The following is a 19,420-nucleotide window of genomic DNA, read 5'->3' as shown; positions in this document are numbered from 1 at the left end:
GGCAGTTGGAACAGAGTTCTTTTCAGGTGGGGAGGGGGAGTAGAATGTCTAAACTACCAATCCGCAGGCCGGATGAGTCACACGCTGGCCACACCCACGCCCAGTTTAGTGAAGGGGTAGCATCCGAGCATGTTACTATAAGGCAGATGGCAGTTGTAAGAAATACTGATGATGTTATGGTCATTTCAAAAAATCCATTTCTCTCTCTCTCTCTCTCTCTCTCTCTCTCTCTCTCTCTATCTCTATCTCTATCTCTATCTCTATCTCTATCTCTATCTATATCTATATCTATATATCTATATATATATATATTGTTGTTCACTTATCAATATATATGCATCAGTAATAACACTTGTCTATGTGTGCACATAACTTTTGTTGCACATTCAATTTATCTCTAACAGTAAGGAAAATTAATTATCTCTATGCTGATTATTTATTTTGAGTAGTTTGGAGAACTGGCAAATGCCACCTTTGGCTGGCCCCAGAGTGAGGTGGGAATGGAAATTCTGCAATATCCTTCCCCTGGAGTGGGATGGGAATGGAGATTTTGCCGTATCCTTCCCCTGCCACGCCCACCAAGCCACACTCACAGAAACAGTAGTAAAAAAAAATGAATTTCACTACTGATTAACGGTCAAATGGCAGCAGCATTTCATTGATGAGATCAAAGATCCAGATTACCAGTAGGGAAAGAAAAGAAATACAGAAAAATAAATACCCTTTGCTGTCATCCTTTGGTTATCTGAAGTTCTGCATTCGGGATATGATATGAGTAGATTAGGGTGACATGGTAAATATTTTTTTTTCTTTATGTATTTATTTAATTTGCTTCTATTCAATTGTGTTCAATTTTGGAAGACTGCCTTAGAAAAAGACCTTGCAGGTATTTTTGGACAGTGTTTTTTGGAAGTGATTTGCCATTGCCTCCTTCCTAGGGCTGAGAGAAAGTTACCAAGCTAGCGTGGGACTACAACTCATAGTCTCCTGTTTTCTAGTCTGATACCTTAACACAGGAGTGTCAAACTTGTGTCACATTGTTGTCATGTGATGTATTGTGACTTTTCCCCCTTTCCTAAAATCGGGGTGGTGTGGCCAGCATGTGACACATGCAGCCTGCGGGGCTGCAAGTTTGACACCCCTGCCTTAACAATTATACCAGACTGACTTTATGGTAGACTTACAGTTACCCAAACAAGATCTGTGTATTGTAGATTTGTTTTTGTTTCCCTTTGCTTCTATTTATTTATGTTTACAATCAACACATGTTTGTTGTCTAAGTCAATGTCAAGCTATTAATGTTATTAGCAACAGCTGTTTTGTAATTAGTCACAGTTAATCATGTGATTGTCACGGTCTACAGCTTTTGCATCTTTTGTTAACTTATATCCCACACTAACTCAAAAATGAACGCAGTACAGATACTTGTAACTCCAGAGAACATGTCACATGTGTGTTCAGAATAAAAGTATAACCAAAAAATCCTGTTATATATCAATGTTAAGGTGACCAACTTTTTTACAATGAAAAGGAGGACAAATACATTGGAAAAAAATATTGTAAATAAAAGAAATATTTTATTCATTGCAACAATAATACACTAAAATATGATATATGCATAATAAAAACATTTGCAACATTTTATATTGTAATTATGCTTACATGCCTGTTAATTATTATTTAAATGAGTACTTTTCCATTGAATTAATATTTTTTGTCAATGTATCATCTTCTAACAATATATGGGAAATATCTGAACAAGAAATATCCTTCATATTGAATTTTACGGCAAGTGCTGCAGCTAGAGTATCAACATTCAATCTCAATTTCTCACTTGTCGAAAAATCATTGGCAATTGAAAAAACTCTTTCAACTGCTGCATTAGTTCCAGGGCAGCACAACGTAAATTGAACAAGTATAAATAAATTTTCACATGGAATATTTTCATTTTTGAAATGGCTGAAAATAGCCACCCATCTTTTATCAATTTCAACATGTTGATTTTCCCATTGTATTAATTTTTCAGAATTTAAATATACATTCAGTCTTCTAATTTCTTCAAAGAGACAATTTTAATGTCTAGCATTTCTTTAGATAAAAATTCAACACAAGATTCAATATCTGTCCAATATACTTGCGATGAAGTAAAAAAACACCATTAAAAACTGTTTAATAAAACGTGAATTGTACTTACCTCTGTATAATTGAATATTCACTGAAAAAGAAATAATTACCGTGAGTCATTCAATTGCCAACGTGCCGTGAGTCTACTGTGTGCGTATATGCCGTGTCATGTTTCGGTAAGAAGTAAACAAAGCCACTTGCACGCGGCGCACTCTTTCAAGGTCTCCCGTGCGGAGCGCATGCGTCTCATAATCGCATCTTATACTGCACTATACCGAGCCTTGACGAATTGTCATGTCAAATACAACTACGTCACATAGCGCAGAACAGATTAGTCTTCAAATATCGAAAAGGAGGACATGTAGGAGGACACTTTTCGAGGGAGGACAGAGCTTACAAAAGAAGGACTGTCCTCCCTAAAGGAGGACGGTTGGTCACCTTATCAATGTAATTTATCTAGTCAACACTCTCATTCTCCTATTTTAACCTGAATGAGAAATTCAAGTGACTTGTGTTACCTTCATGAATTTTAGGCCCAAAAATGTTAAAATACAAAAAGGGATGTGTTTATTAAAAAAAAAATGCACAAAGGAAAAATATATTTTCCTTTGACACACTGGATTGGCTTTTTTTTGTTAGCAGTTTTAAGATCATGCTTTAATGGCAAACAGTAAAGATTTCAACAAATGTAACCATGTCTCCAAAAATAATCAAATAAATAAAAGCACAAGGGGAAAGTACCCGTTTTATTCCCTATTTTTTGCATTTGCTTTAGACTTTTTAACAGGCAAGATTTGGATAGACAAAAAAATAACAATGATCAGGTGTTGATTCTTTCTTTTTGTATCATTCTATGGTACTGCTCAGTGCAAATCTTTTTCTTTCTATGAATTTTCTTCTTGTAATAATAAAAAATATATATATTTAGTAGATAAGATTCCTGCTTGCAGACATGAGCATAGATTCAGAAAGCTCAAATAAAAAACATGTGAAAGAAAACAATGTCAAGGGTTACAAAAGTATTGATACTTCAGGATAATCCTTTGATGTTGAAGGTGTTAGTATAAGGGGTGTGTGAGTGTGTGTACCCATCTGTGTGTATGTATGAATATCTGTTGCAGAATTAGTGGATGTAACTTATTAGCTAAGAAAAAAATAACATTTAAATATCAGCTAAAGTGACTTCTTTTCTCTGTTTAATATCTGGGAAGGAATTATGACTGTTCTTTTTTCTATAATCCATATTTTTGCTTGATCCCAAAACAAAACAAAATCCCAAACTTGTGGCCAGAAAATAATATTGTCAATTTTCAGTCTCCTACTAATACTATGTTAGAGCCACGGTGGCGCAGTGGTTAGAGTGCAGTACTGCAGGCTACTTCTGCTGATCACCGGCTGCCAACAGTTTGACATATCGAATCTCACCAGGCTCAAAGTTGACTTAGCCTTCCATCCTTCCGAGGTGGGTAAAATGAGGACCCAGATTGTTTGGGGACAATATGCTGACTCTGTAAACCATTTAGAGTGGGCTGTAAAGCACTATGGAGCAGTATGTAAGTCTAAGTGCTATTGCTATTACCAGGGAGTTTTAAGCAAGACGTTACTCCATATCATTGTTTCTAACTTATGCAAAGTTGTAGGGGAAAAAAGATTCTCTGGTGATTCATATTGCACACTTTAATACAAAGCAAATATATTCTGACATTCACCTCTGGCTCACATTTTAATTCGGTTTAGGGAATAAATACCTTCTATTTTATTCAGAGTCTGCACCTCTTCTTTTCCATATCTGCGAATTCCTCTGACGTCAAAGTTTTGAGGACTTTATGACTAATGAACAAAGAGTAGAATTAGAAGAATTCTAATTCTAGTGGAAAATCTCTCTCTCTCTCTCTCTCTCTCTCTCTCTCTCTCTCTCTCTCTCATAGTTGATTGCAAGTAACTTTAAAAAGTTATAAAATAGAATGATATATCTTCCTTCAATTTAATTGGTCAAACAGCTAATTAAAATGAAGGAAAGAAGGGAGGAAGGAAATGTTTAGAAAATTAATGAGAACTGGGACAGGCAAGCAAAATCTGAGTTTAGGTTGCCCCAGAAATGAATCATTGTTTTATTTTTATTCCCCCCTCCCCCCACCTGGACTGTTGGGGACCTCTCTCATTTTAATTATCAGTTAAGGTGACTGAAATTGGGCAAATCTGCACATTGTAAGAAGCAAAATTGTACTAAGAATTTAGGTTCTGTTGGAAGAAATATCCATCTGCTTCAGTTCCATATGGGGAGAAAGACACTGGAAACATGGAGGCTGATTGGAAAGATGGTTTAACACAGCAGAACCATCAAGCACATGGTCCTGGAGCAGTTGACCACATGGAGTTGAGAGAGAGAGAATCATTTATGCCCTCTCTTGGGCTTTGCTTGAACTTCTTCCTGTGCAAGAATATGTATTCTATTGGTTGTTGTAGAGGTCACAGTGAACTTTGTAGGCTTTCTGAGTCCCAAGCTTGCTTGAAGCTTGCTGGGTGATGCAATGTCCCGAGTGATTGTGCCATGTGTTGAGGTCTGCTGCTAGATGGGTTAATCCTATTATGTCCTGGAGGATCATGTCTTAATTCCATCATCCTGGAGCTGGAGGTCTTTTGTCTTGTGGATAGGCTGGTCCAGTCTTTCTTAATGGGCACCAAATATCTGCTGGGGGCAGGGAGCTGCTCTCTATCTTTAAAACATATTTCTTCTTTTATCATCCAGGGAAATATAATATTCTGCCTTTTTAATATTTCTCAAAAAAACCATTCTTCTAGGAGAGGGGTGGCTGCTAACTTTCTCCAGTTCCTACATTGTTTGTTTATGGATTTTCAAACCACTTCAGTTGACTAACAAATGGTGCAACCAAACGACATAATTGAACAGGTGCAGTGTATAATTACAGTTTATGATTTGCAAATTGGAGGTGGTAGTGTTTAAGCAGAATGGGTGTTGCCTGCTTCCTGGAATTATTTTTCCCTGCACACCTTGGTAGATCTGGGCCTCCTGGAGGCATCTTTCATGCCTCAGTTCGATCAGGCAGAAGATTAGATAGGTAAATGATAGATAGATGATAGATAGATGATAGTTAGATAGATGATAGTTTTGCTAGCTAGATAGGTAGATAGATAGATGATAGATAGATAGTGGGTTTCTATTTTTTTACTATTGGTTCACTCATGCACATGCACCACTTCTGCACATGCGCAGAAGCTGCCACCACTACCTATTGCCCAATCCAGGCTGAACTGGGAGCATCCCACCACTGGATAGATAGATAGATAGATAGATAGATAGATAGATAGATAGATAGATAGATAGATAGATAGGTAGGTAGGTAGGTAGGTAGGTAGGTAGGTAGGTAGGTAGGTAGGTCGGTCGGTAGGTAGATGATAGATAGATAGATAGATAGATAGATAGATAGATAGATAGATAGATGATAGATAGATAGATAGATAGATAGATAGATAGATAGATAGATAGATATAGATGAGAGAGAAAGGGAGGGAGGGAGGGAGGGAGGGAGGGGAGAGAGAGAGAGAGAGAGAGAGAGAGAGAGAGAGAGAGAGAGAGAGAGAGAGAGAGAGAGAGAGAGAGAGAGAGAGAGAGAGAGAGAGAGAAGATAACAATATGTAAAAGTACCCAATTATCCTTCTATAAGTTCATAGAAATAAAATTGTGTTTTAGGAAAGTGGAAACAAAAGCCTATTGCTGTGTAAACTTGTAGAATGTTTTGGAATTGTGCACAATTTAATAGAGTTTTTGGGTTGACCTCTGAGTCATTTTGGGTATATAGCAGTAGCAAGTTTCTACCAGTTCGGACCGGTTCAGCTGAACCTGTAGTGGTTTGGCGGCCTGGGTATCTGGAACCAGTTCTCCAGGTGGTGCCATAGGAGCCACTATCTTGTTTTTTTCAGTTCTACGCATGCACAGAACACTTTTAATTGCACTGCACATGTGTGTGCAACATGCATCAAGCACACAGGAAGCACGAAGCGTTCACATGAGTGAAAAGGCACCCACCCCTGGTATATAGAATCTAGAGTCAGAATACAGAACTTGGTTGCTGCTACAGTTATAGGAATTGGACTTGAGGAGTCTGCCCCAAAGGCCTTAATAGATGTGATAGTGAGACATTACTGTCAATAAACTCGTATGGACAATGGAATGTTGGTGAACATATCTGATATCAAATTCACTGGAAAGGAAAAGCTAGAACACCAGAATACTGACAACAGCACCTCCCCTTGTTTGAATATGGGTGTTGCTGGAGATAGTCCTGGTTACTACCATTACATTATTAGTAATTTATGAATGTTTGTAATTCCTATTCCTTTGAAAAATTTGGGAGACCCCTCCAAAATGTCTCTTCTCCCCCCTCTCTCCCCCTCTCCCTCCCTCCCTCCATCCCTTCCCCTCCCTCCCCCCTCTCTGTGAAATAGTTCACCTGATTATTTCTCAAAGTTGACTCTCAAGCCCAATACTATTTCTTTACAATGTATTGCAGCCCTACCACAAATTTCCCTTTCTTTTCTTTACCCTAATGTGCAAATACAAAATTAGACAAATTATGTCAAAGCATCTGATAGGCCCTAACATGCTTCGGGTTCTGTATGATGAGATAGGTCACAAATTGCGCTGCTCTGCTTTATCAGATTCCTGCAGAGTCTAATGTTCTTAACTTTTGAAGGCACGAAACCGAAATGGATGGACTGGAGAGCAGGCAAGCAGAGCAAAATGCACAGCTTGTCCTTAATGCTTGAAAGGCATAACAGAGTATGTCAAATGTGTGAACCTGCTGTTCATCCTTTCTCAAAGCACAGTTAGGTGGAAAATAATTGCACTTATGGTCAAACCAGAAAGACCACATTGCTTAAACAACCTCTGGGGGACAAATCCAGTCTAAAAATGGAGATTAATGAGATGTTACTCAATGACATGACTTGGAATGGTTGGTGTAACTCAATCCCATCACAGCAGGCTTAAAGAACATCAATCCTGATACTTAAAATGGCCAAAAGATACTAGAGATTAGATCAAGAACTACTTTGATTTTAAAATGATTGATGTTTGACAAAGTCAATCTCAAATTGGCCACGCGCTTAACAAAATTTAGCAAGGTTTCGAACTTTCAAACATCCAGACTATTGTCAGTTCCCTTCAGCTATTCCCTTGTTGTTTGCACGAGTCAAATATATGAGTAAAATAGATTTTCAGAATCAAAAGCGGACAACTGCTGAAATATATTTTGTGAACATTTTTTCTAAGTTTTAAAGCATACACGCTTATTTCATTTATCACGATGGTTTTAAGATGCTGTTAAAAGTCATGAGTGGTACTGAAGTATTTTGCCTTTTTTATTAAGGTATTATAATTCCATGTAAGAGTGAAAAATTTGCTTGGCAGAATAGATTTCAATTAGCCAATTAGAATCATAACTTTCTATTTGTTTATAAATGCAAGGTAGCATACATAAAATACTCCCATATCCAGCTAGTAGTTAGAATGCCGTATTGCAGGCTAATTCTGCTGACTGCGGGATCACCTTTGGCAGTTCGATTTTCGGCTCAAGGCTGACTCAGCCTTCTATCATTCTGAGGTTCAGTGGTGGGTTCTGGCTGGTACGCCCCGGTACAGGCATACCGGTGGCAGCTGGGAGCAGCAGCCACCATACCGGAATGGTGCTTTGGAGGGCCCACTCACCTGCCCTCTTTCCTTACCTGTATTTAAGCCAACTGGGCCATTTGCACATGTGTGCACAGCATACGCACCTGCACGACCTCTGCCGAGCAGCTGGAGCATCGCAGGGCGGTGGGTGCGCATATGTGTGCAGCGCGCGTGCCTGTGGTGGACACCCGGGCCCATCACAGCGTACCAGTTGCAACGGGATCCAGAACCCACCACTGCTGAGGTTGGTAAAATGAGGATCCAGATTGTTGGCGGCAATAGGCTGATTCTTTTAACCACTTAGAAAGGGCTTTAAACATTGTGAAGCAGTATATAAGTCTAAGCGCTATTGCTATAACTACATTGAGGTGGACTGGCCTGAGAATGTCTAATGGGCATAGACATCTAATGGGCTTCCAAGCCTAAGGATGAACTTGGACTGGGATCCCACTCAGCAGTTCAATATCTTAATCCCTACACTCTACTGGTTTCCTTTTCATACAAATTTCTACATGGCTAAGAAGTTGCATTAACTTTAAAGAGCACAGTACAATGTTAGCTTCACCTTCTCCTTGTTTAATGTGCATGCAGATTTCAAATAAAAAGCTAACCAAAGTTTAGTTAGTTAGCTTTTATTTGAAGAACAACTTATTTATTTTTATTTTTATCCTCTAATTCTACCAAACATGCAAGCCATGATTAGACATCATATTGAATTAGGTTACTTTTTTAATTTGGAAATAAAGTCTGGATTTTTCAGAAAGAACAGAAACCCAGAATTCTTACATCCATATTGAACCTATAATACCTACATTAAAGACTGCAAAAAATGTGTCTTATTTCCTGGTAGTGTTGAGATGAATAGCTACCAAAGTAGGTAAAAGAAACAATGGACTACCATTTTTTAAATCTTGCAATTTTAACAAAATGTTAAAATTGTTATGCCCATAAAATAAAATCTGCATGCACATTAAACACGGATAAGGTGAAGCAAAAATAGCAGTCTTCCCTTTAAAGTTAAAGGCCCTTTCTTAACCATGTAAAAAATCCGTATGAAAAGGAAACCTGACATGAAATATCTGTGTCCTCATCACCCTCTTGGCTCTAATATTCTTATTTTGCCCTGTTCTCCATCAAAAGTTTCTGCTGATGTGGAAAGGAAACAGACTGATGACGGCTGGGGTATGGATTGTTTCGCTGTTATAATCCAGAGGCTGTATAACTTTTTGATGGCTGCAAAGCACACATTCAGCTCGGCAAAATGTGCTCACTCCGAGTGAAGTAATGATACAAAACCAGCAGCCCATGTCACAAGCAGAGAAACACTGGGGTTTTATATTCTGAAAAGTGGAAAGTACTTTCCTGCCCACATGCCTGCTTTCCTTCTACTTCACACTGTGAAACCAACTGCAATTGTTCATCAGTCATATTGGAGATTTATGTACTATTCTGGGGTTGCAGCTTGCCCACCATATTGGACATTGTGAGGGCTTTATCTCCAAGACCACATTTTGTTTTGTTTTAAGGATGACATTGAGGGTGTTAATAAGGTGATCTTGTAAAGAACAACATCAGCCAAAACATATTGTTTGTTAATGCTTTGAAATTTACAGTATAATGATTCCTATCAGTAAATGGTAGTACATAGTAGGTAGTAGATAGAAGATAGTAGACAGCTATGGCAATGTCTTTTTTATTTTCCAAAGCACCAGAGGACAGAACAAGAAGCAGTTTTTCTATTATTCTTTATATGTTACTTTAGCTCAGGGGTATCAAACTGGCAGCCATGGGCTAGATGCATCATGCACAGGCCACATCCACCCCACCTCTGTGAATGGGAAAAACATTGTGAAACATCAAGTGACAGCAATGTGACATGGCGAGTTTGATACCCATGCCTTAGCTGCTCTTAGATATTAAGCAGGATTGTCTGTGTCTGCACTTAGTTGAAGAGTGTGTGTGAGAATTTCTGGGTTATGGGCTTGTTTAGGTTGTAGGGAGGAAGGGAATGGTTCTGAATTGTTGCCAAGAAAATTGCACAAATGCATTATTTGAGTGTGGAACTGGACTCAAGGATTTCTTTATATGTTAATGAAGATTACTGGAATGTATATTTCTTAAACAAATATAATTTTTGGTTTATTATATAAACAATTAAAATGTTGACTATTTGGAAAAATAATCCCACATCCATTTAAATCCACTGTAACAAGGGCTTACAAAGTAGAGTGCAAGCTTTTGCGTGTCAGAGATTCATTAGACAAGACTGCTAAAAGATATGAATGCCAAAGTTCAAAATTTAAAAACAGCAAATTAAAACCCAGTGGATGAAAATCCCATGGCATTCTATTTATTTTATTTAGGTATTTCCAACATTTTGAAATACATCTATTTACAAATTCAGCTTTTCTAAAATAATAGAACAGATGTCAACTTTATAAATTTAATGGCTCGCAAATGTATGTAGACTCCAATGTACATTCTAAATATCCATAGCAATTACACAGAGGTCATATAGATGCAGATGTTACACTGTATATATAGATGTCAGTTTTCCATAACATTTCCAAGAAAATGCAGCTGCTTTAAAATCCATTATAGAATGATAACATGTTGAATATTTTCCAAATGTGGGGTGACTATGACTCTTTGAATGTCTGTGACTGTGATTTTTATTGTGTCTTTCATGGAAAGCCAAAAACATTATTAAATTTCAAAGTCAGAGAGAATTTGCGTGACATTTAGGCCTGTGCTTGTGTGAAAGGTTTTCAAAGTAAAAGATTATGAATGGTCTCCACTTTTAGTCCACTATTAGCTGTCCAAATGAGTGAAGCCCCAACATTTCCTGGCTCCAAAAAAGCAAGGCCATAATTAAGAGCCCACATTCAGAAGGACAGTGACACATCAATGGAAGGGCCAGCTAATGAAATGATTTGTCTGACTTTGTATTCCGCTAACAAAGAATTCATTTAGACTTTGAAGTGGGAGGCTGAAGAAATTGTACAAACACGGCCTGCGATAGAAACAGCTAATGTGTTATGAGCTGGCTTTGCAACCATTCTGTAAAGACATTACAGAAGGTCTACAACTGATATAAAATGCGCACATTGTGTGGCAATGACTTTTCACTATCTTCATATTTCCAATCTACTATTCTGTGTGCAATCTAGTCAGATTGCCAAGAAGAAAGAAAGTAGAAGAAAGCACACAATAATATGATTTTCATATAATGAAATTGGAGAAGAGAGGGAATAAAGACATAGGATGAAATGAAGGAAGAGGGAAACGATTTCAGTTAAAAAAAACCTGTTTTTGAGCCATAATAAGTTTCTAACACATCATTCCCCCTGAGGGAAATGAAACAATTAACAATAAAGTCTTTGTATTTTGCCCTGTAAAGCCAAGGCGGAAAGCCAAATTAGCTGTTAGGATAAACATGCAACTGTAACCAAAATAGCTCTGTATGTCTGGTCTAATATATCCATATTCTGAAAGGAGGACTTATAGTTTTGGTATAAGTGCTCAGTGGCTAAGGTACTGAGCTTGTTGATCAGAAATGTGGTCGGCAGTTCAGCGGTTTGAATCCTAGCACTGCGTAACGGAGTGAGCTTCCGTTACTTGTCCCAGCTTCTGCCAACCTAGCAGTTTGAAAGCACATTAAAAATGCAAGTAGAAAAATAGGGACCACTTTGGTGGGAAGTAACAGTGTTCCGTGTGCCTTCGGCGTTTAGTCATGCTGGCCACATGACCACAGAGACATCTTCGGACAACGCTGGCTCTTCAGCTTAGAAACGGAGATGAGCACCGCCTTCTAGAGTTGGGAATGACTAACATGCATGTGCATGGGGAAACTTTACCTTTACCTAGTAGCTACTTATATGGCGCAGAAGTCAAGTCTAAGGCATAGAGGAGAAGGTGTAGCACAAGGAAATGTCAATGTAGATTTCCATACTTCTTGTCTTTGATGGTCTTAGATTATCCCCCAAGCAGATGGAAATAATCATGTCCAGGAGCCGCCAATTGAGGAAATTGTTTCATACCTGGAGTAGCAATGAGGAAGGAATTTGGTTCACATGTGAACAGGACATCCCCTATTTTTTTTCATGCCCACTCAAGATCTGAAATTGAAGATCATCTTTTTTCCCCCATAGTTTGTAAGGCAAAAATCAATGCATGCAGAAACAGAAGTGTATGGAGAAGTACCCACAGTATTTATTAATTAATATGAGATACATAGAAAGGTCTGGTGTTAGGGGAATTTGTTTTCAAGAAATGCAAATGCGAGGAGAAATGTATGTATTCAGTGAAATCGGCAGGAATATATGAATAATTTCTGTGTGCATGATTTAATCACACAACAGAGAAACAGGCTGCTTTGTATTTCAAGCTATTGTTTCACCTTAAAATGTTCACGTATTTTAAAGATATTGGTAAACTGCCCTGAGGACTCTATTACTTTTAAAAACAGCTTACAGACATTTAAAAGAAACATGGAGGTTTTAAAAAAAATAGAGACAGAAGAAATGCAAAGTGGACTGTTTAAGAGGATAAATAGCCAGCTGTGTTATTTCAGTTTTAAAGCATACAGTCTGTTTTTCCTCTTTCCACACAGTTCCTTGTTCAAAGAAAAAAAGTTCTGTATGATTGTTTTGATTTACCATATCAGTCAGGGCTGTGCCAGCTCTTTTTTGAAATGAAATACAGGTACGAACAGTTCTGCATTTAAAACCACTTACCTTACATCAACACCTTTGTGATTACAAGAATAAATTGAATTTGCTTCCTTGGACCTGATGTGAAACACATAAAGTTAAAAACAAGCATCATTCAACTATAGGAAAGGATTGTATATTTGGCAAAGTTAAGATGGTAATGGAACAGCAGCTTCTTTGCTAGGCTCCTTATGGTACGATAGTATATTTTTAAAGATAAAAAAGAATATCTTTTAATTAAAACTAGTAAATAAATATAAATAATAATATGTAATATTTCCTTTCAACTTACATCCCTTGCAGGGGTGGTATTCACTAACCTTCCCTACTGGTTTGCAAAAGTGAGTGCCCAGTCCGTGCATGCACTCAGCCTTCACACATGCAGTTTGGGTAAATAAAGTGCCTACATGAGATGCCATAGAGCCAGGGTGGGTAGGCGGGGCCACCCGTGATTTCCACTACCAGTCTGAACCGGCAGAGTACCACCTCTGATCCCTTGCTAAGATCTTTTGGAGTTTAGAAAAGTTGTTGTGAAGTTCCCAGAAGACAATCTAATTAATTTACGAGCCTCGAGACAAAGTTCAAAAGAAATCCAATCATTTATTAGGGTCAACATTCTGGCGTGGACTCCCGTGGAGCCAAAACTGCTTTCGCTTATTTGCGTTTGAACTTTACCCCCGTATCCCCTCCTTTCTGTCCTGTGTCATAACTCATATTCTCCAACTAGGCTGTAGACATGAGATTCGACTCCGGCCGAAGGCATGCATAGAATTTCCCCTTCCATGCCAGCCTGATAATAGTCATGGCAATGCTTTAGAAGTTGACAGTTGTTAGAAATAGCCAGATTTTAACTGTTTGTCAATTATCCATTACATTGTAGTTTCCGAAGAACCACCCCCTAGGTTGTAGTGCCCTGAATATAACACTTGTGATCTAAATCAGGGATGTCAAACTGACAACCTATGGGCCAAATGAGTCAATACAATACAATAGTAGAGTTGGAAGGGACCTTGGAGGTCTTCTAGTCCAACCCCCTGCCTAGGCAGGAAACCCTATACCGTTCCAGACAAATGGCTATCCAACATCTTCTTAAAGACTTCCAGTGTTGGGGCATTCACAACTTCTGGAGGCAACTTCTGTTCCACTGATTAATTGTTCTAACTGTCAGGAAGTTTCTCCTCAGTTCTAGGTTGCTTCTCTCCTTAGTTAGTTTCATGCCCACTTCAGCTCCATGAATGGGAAAATGTCATGAAGTGTCATGTGACATCAATGTGAGGTGGTGGGCTTGACACCCATGATCAAAATCCAAGAAGCCATGCACAAAGTAGGGTGTAATTGATAGTTTTGATGGCAACTGTATATTTAGTGTAGTCTCCATTCAACAGGTATTTTAGATGTTTAATCTAAGTCTCATTTAATTTAAACCCTAGTAAGACTGCACCTAGAGTACTGCATCCCATTTTGGTCACCACACTATAAAAAAGATGTTGAGACTCTAGAAAAAATGCAGAGGAGAGCAACCAGGATGATTAGGGGACTGGAGACTAAAATATATGAAGAACGGTTACAGGAACAGAGCATGGCTTGTCTAGTGAATGGAAGGACCAGAGGAGACATAATAGCTGTATTCCAATATTTGAGGGGCTGCCACAGAGAGGAGGGGGTCAAGCTATTTTCCAAAGCACCTGTCAAGGAATAATGGATGGAAACTGACCAAAGAGTGATTCAACCTAGAAATAAGGAGGAACTTTCTGACAGTGAGAACAATCAACCAATGGAACACCTTGCCTTCGGAAGTTGTGGGGGCTTCATCACTGGAGACTTTCAAGAAGAGATTGGACTGCCATTTGTCATAAATGCTGTGAGGTCTCCTGCTTGAGTAGAGAGTTGGACTAGATGACCTATAAGGTCCCTTCCAACTCTGTTAATCTGTTATCTTATCTACAGTACTTTAAAAGAATAAAATTGTCTCTTCCCAAGTTTATAAGAAATACCTTTAGGTGCATTGTTCAGTATATATTTACAATCAGTGAATGGAACATATGCTACTGGGAGTCCTACTTGCATATTGCTAATATATTTTTAAAAGCAGGATATGGATAGGAAGAAGAGTATATCCTTTGTAGTCTCATAACCATTAATGAGCAAAGGCATTGCAGATTTACAGTAGCTGTAGGAATGTTTCAACTCTAATGTCCTGTTACAAAAATAACCCCTTGCTATCTTGTGACTGAGATGATATTGCAATTTACTCGATTTGGAGCTCCCTGACCATCTGGCAGTAATTCAACTGGTGATGGGTGTACTGAGGTTCATCCATGTAACAAAACTACTGCAGGAGCTGCACTGACTGCAGTTAACTTCTGGATGTAATTCAAGTTACTGGTTATCACCCTTAAAGGTCTAATGTCTCAGGGTGTGGATATCTCCAAACTGAAACTGCTTCCTTGGTGATGCCTAGCAGAGGGGGCTTGCTGAGATTCCCAACTCTGAGGAAATGTCATCTATAGGAGCCTCTGTGCCTGAAGGTCTATGAAGACTCTCAATCTTCAAGGTCATGGTTGTCCCAAAGGTGCTTTTTCAAGAGGAAAGTGGAATTTCTAGTTTTTCAGCTGAAGAAGCTTCTTGGATGAGAAGTGAAATATCTTCAAAGAAAAAGCAGAAAGCCCAGTTGCCTCTTGAAAAAGCACCTTTGGGACCGGTGCCTGAAGGTTCTCATGAACAGCCTCTGCTTTTAAAACCATCTACTCCCTGATAGTCAGAGTATATGAACTCTATTCCTACTTTACCTTCAAAGACCATAAAACTATAGCATTCATGAACACATTTTCATTGCCTTTTTTTGTCAATGCACAACATGTGTACAATGAGATTGAATGACCCTCCCTTGATTCAGCCCCCTGAAAACACAGGATACATCTCAATAACTCAATAAATTAAAAAAAAAGAAATCCCAAGACCCAAATAAGTAATAACTAGCACACATTCCCACATACATATGCTGTTGTTAGTTGCAAAGTCATGTCTAACCCATTGTGACCCCATGGACAATGTTTCTTCAGGCCTTCCTGTCCTCTACCATCCTCTGGAGTCCATTTAAGCTCATGCCTACTGCTTCAGTGACTCCATCCAGCCACCTCACTCTCTGTCATCCCCTTCTCCTTTTGCCTTCCATCGTTCCCAGCATTAGGCTCTTCTCCAGTGAGTCCTTCCTTCTCATTAGGTAGCCAAAATATTTGAGTTTCATCTTCAGGATTTGGCCTTCTAAAGAGCAGTCAGGGTTGATCTCCTCTAGGACTGACAGGTTTGATCGCCTCCAGGGACTCGCAGGTGTCTTCTTCAGCACCATAGTTCAAAGGTCTCACATATATATAGGTGTGTGTTGTGTTTGTGCTGATAAGTAAATAAAGGCATACCAGGGGTTGTAACACACATACATACATACATACATACATACATACATACATACATACATACACATACCCTGCAAGTCTATCATATTAAACCTAATTGTGATGTTACGTTGCATTTAGAAGTCTGACGACCCAAGGATCAAAGCTATTTTTCAGCTTATTGCTTCAGCTGGCTATGCTTCTATATCTCCTGCCCGATGGTAAGATAGCAAAGAAGTGCTAACTAGGGTGTGAATCATCCCAGAGGATTTTCCTCACTCTGCGGAGGCAGCGGATCTTGGCAATTTCAACCAGTGGGATCAGGGGGCAGCCCATGATTTTTTGTGCTGTGCCCATCACTGTTTGTAAATGTCTTTTTCTCCGCGGCTGTCAAGTCAGCATACCATAACACAATATGTGCTGATGCTTTCTATTGTAGACAAGTAGAAGGAAGTCATCAGTTGTTGTTCCACCTGATTTTTCCACAGGACCTTTAAGAAAATGTTGAGCCTTCCTGACCACCTGGGACATAATACAATACAATAGCAGAGTTGGAAGGGACCTTGGAGGTCTTCTAGTCCAACCCCCTGCCTAAGCAGGAAATCCTATACTGTTTCAGACAAATGGCTATCCAACATCTTCTTAAAGACTTCCAGTGTTGGGGCATTCACAACTTTGGAGGCAAGCTGTTCCACTGATTAATTGTTCTAGCTGTCAGGAAATTTCTCCTCAGTTCTAAGTTGCTTCTCTCCTTGATTAGTTTCCACCCATTGCTTCTTGTTCTACCCTCAGGTTTGACTCTCTCTTCTTTGTGGCAGCCCCTGAGATATTGGAACACTGCTATTATGTCTCTCCTAGTCCTTCTTTTCATTAAACTAGACATACATGTTATTTTTCCACGTGAGATCTTGGCTAAGGTTCACCAACTCCCAGGAATTTGAAAAACGAGACGCTCTGCACACAGCCCCTTCTTGATGTAGAGTGGGACAGGTTCCACTCTCTGCTTCTGGAAGTCCAGCACCATCTCCTTTGTCTTGCTGGTGTTTAGATGCAAGTTGTTTTCTGAGCACCATGTAGATGAATTCTGGACTTCTTCCCTGTATGCTGATTTGTCTCCTCCTTTTGGGAGGCTTGAAGATCTCACTGCTCAAAGAGTGTCCCATCAGGATCTTTGGGTTATTATTTTATTATTATACAATGTTCTAAAAATAGGGCTACATATTAGGTTTAATCCAAAGTTTGTCCAAGAACAATGTGTTCCAAATACCATACTTACCCATTTGTGTCACTTGCAAACATTATTTATGCAAAGTTAAGGAACTATTTGCCTATCTTCTATTCTACATGCATGTACTTGCACCTTGCATGATTAAAAAGTGAAGCAACCATATCTAATAATTCAAGTTTCATAATTAGATATTCAGAGGTCACATTCATAAGAGAAAAATGTGAACCATTTCTTATATTGCAAAAGACTGAGTAGTAGTTTTTGCCATATGAACCTAAGAGGCCAGCATAATGATTAAATAAGCATTTTATAGGTAATAAAATGATTTTTTTTTCATCATCCTAACTTAATTTTAAGGACATGTGTAGCCTGAATTCATTGAATGGTTTTTTTAAATGGTTGCTTTGAACAAGAGGAGAAAAATTAGTAATTCGTTGAACTTTGTCAGGATTCCCTCAATTTTAACAGTTGTGATACCTGTACCTTTTCCACAAAATAAAGAAATAATTTAAACTAAATATATCACCTCTGTACTTGTGATAATAGCCATTCAGTACCCATTAGCCAAACTCCATTTCATTCATTCGCCACCTGATTAATTGTCTTAGTAAACCTACGATTGAGTGATTGATTAATTTAGATGTTCTTTAAAAACACATGAAGGTTAAAGCATGTAAAAGACAAGATTGGAATGATGGCCACAAGTTGTATGTCCTTAAAGTCTTCCTACTCTTCTTAACAGACTAACAGAGTTGGAAGGGACTTTGGAGGTCTTCTAGTTCAACCCCTTGCTTAGGCAGGAAACCCTACACCATTTCAGACAAAGAAGAGGGAATCAAACTATTCTCCAAGGCACCTGAGGGTAGAACAAGAAGCAATGGGTGGAAACTAATCAAGGAGAGAAGCAACTTAGAACTGAGGAGAAATTTCCTGACAGTTAGAACAATTAATCAGTGGAACAGCTTGCCTCCAGAAGTTGTGAATGCCCCAACACTGGAAGTCTTTAAGAAGATGTTGGATAGCCATCTGTCTGAAATGGTATAGGGTTTCCTGCCTAGGCAGGGGGTTGGACTAGAAGACCTCCAAGGTCCCTTCCAACTCTACTATTGTATTATTGTTTAAATAGTTGTCCAAACTCTTCTTAAAAACCTCCAGTGTAGGGCATTCACAACTTCTGGAGGTAGCTTGTTCCACTGATTCTTGTTGGAAGCACCGAACTTCATGAATACTTGGATGTAGGACTACCTGGGAATGGATGTTCCAAATTAGAAAGTTTTTATTTTAAATGCCAGGATGAAAAAAGGCAAACAAACAAACCCTCTGCATAAACATGTCACCAGAGGTTGAGTTCAACTGAAATAATATTCTAGTTATTTCCTTCCAGTTCAGCTTGTACGACTCTGTGTTTGCAAAACAGGCTATAATTTAATCATGATGGCAAGTAATTTATTCCTAAATTTTGTCAGAAGGGTTTTCTCTCATGAATTCAGAATATCCACGGTTTCAAGTAAAAATACGGTACCCTATAAATAATCCTCAAGAGCTGAGTCGTAAATGTTCTCTCAATCTTCTTTACTCTGTGGATAACGTATGTTGATAGATGCTCTCTCGTTAATTCTACTTTTCCATAAATTAAGCATTTCTCTATGTTCAGCCTGTACAAATATACCAAGTGGAACAGGATCTTGTTTCTAAAATGGAAAGGAGTGGCCCAAGGAAGAAATGGAAGATGGCTCAGCAGACCTATTCTTTTCAAAAACAGTTATTCTTCAATAATATATAAGCTTCAATAATAAAACAAAAGCTTCCATACATTTTAATATTTACCTTTCTCCCAGAATCCAGTAAATGTTGCATGATGTCTTTGCAATGTAGAGTCAGCCAAACCTGTGTAGCTATGAGTTCAGCAAAACTCACCTTTGAAGCTTTTTTTCCTAGCCAGTACCAGTTTAATATTCAGGTCAAACCATATACCATATTTTTTGGAGTATAAGACACCCCCCACCCAAAAAAAGAGCGTGGAAGTGTTGGTGTTGTGTATGGCAGTTTCCTGGTTCCACTAGAGCAGGGGTGTCCAAACTTGGGAACTTTAAGACTTGTGGACTTCAACTCCCAGAATTCCCCAGTCAGCTTGACTGGGGAATTCTGGGAGTTGAAGTCCACAAGTCTTAAAGTTCCCAAGTTTGGACACCCCTGCACTAGAGGGTGTCATACTCAGTTCTGATTGGTTCCTGCTTGATAGCCAGCATATATAAAGAGCTGTCAAGCTAGG

This window comes from Natrix helvetica (genome assembly GCF_964273705.1).
Source record: "Natrix helvetica genome assembly, chromosome: 3".
NCBI classification, from domain to species: domain Eukaryota; kingdom Metazoa; phylum Chordata; class Lepidosauria; order Squamata; family Natricidae; genus Natrix; species Natrix helvetica.
Note: the sequence above shows the minus strand (reverse complement) of the source record.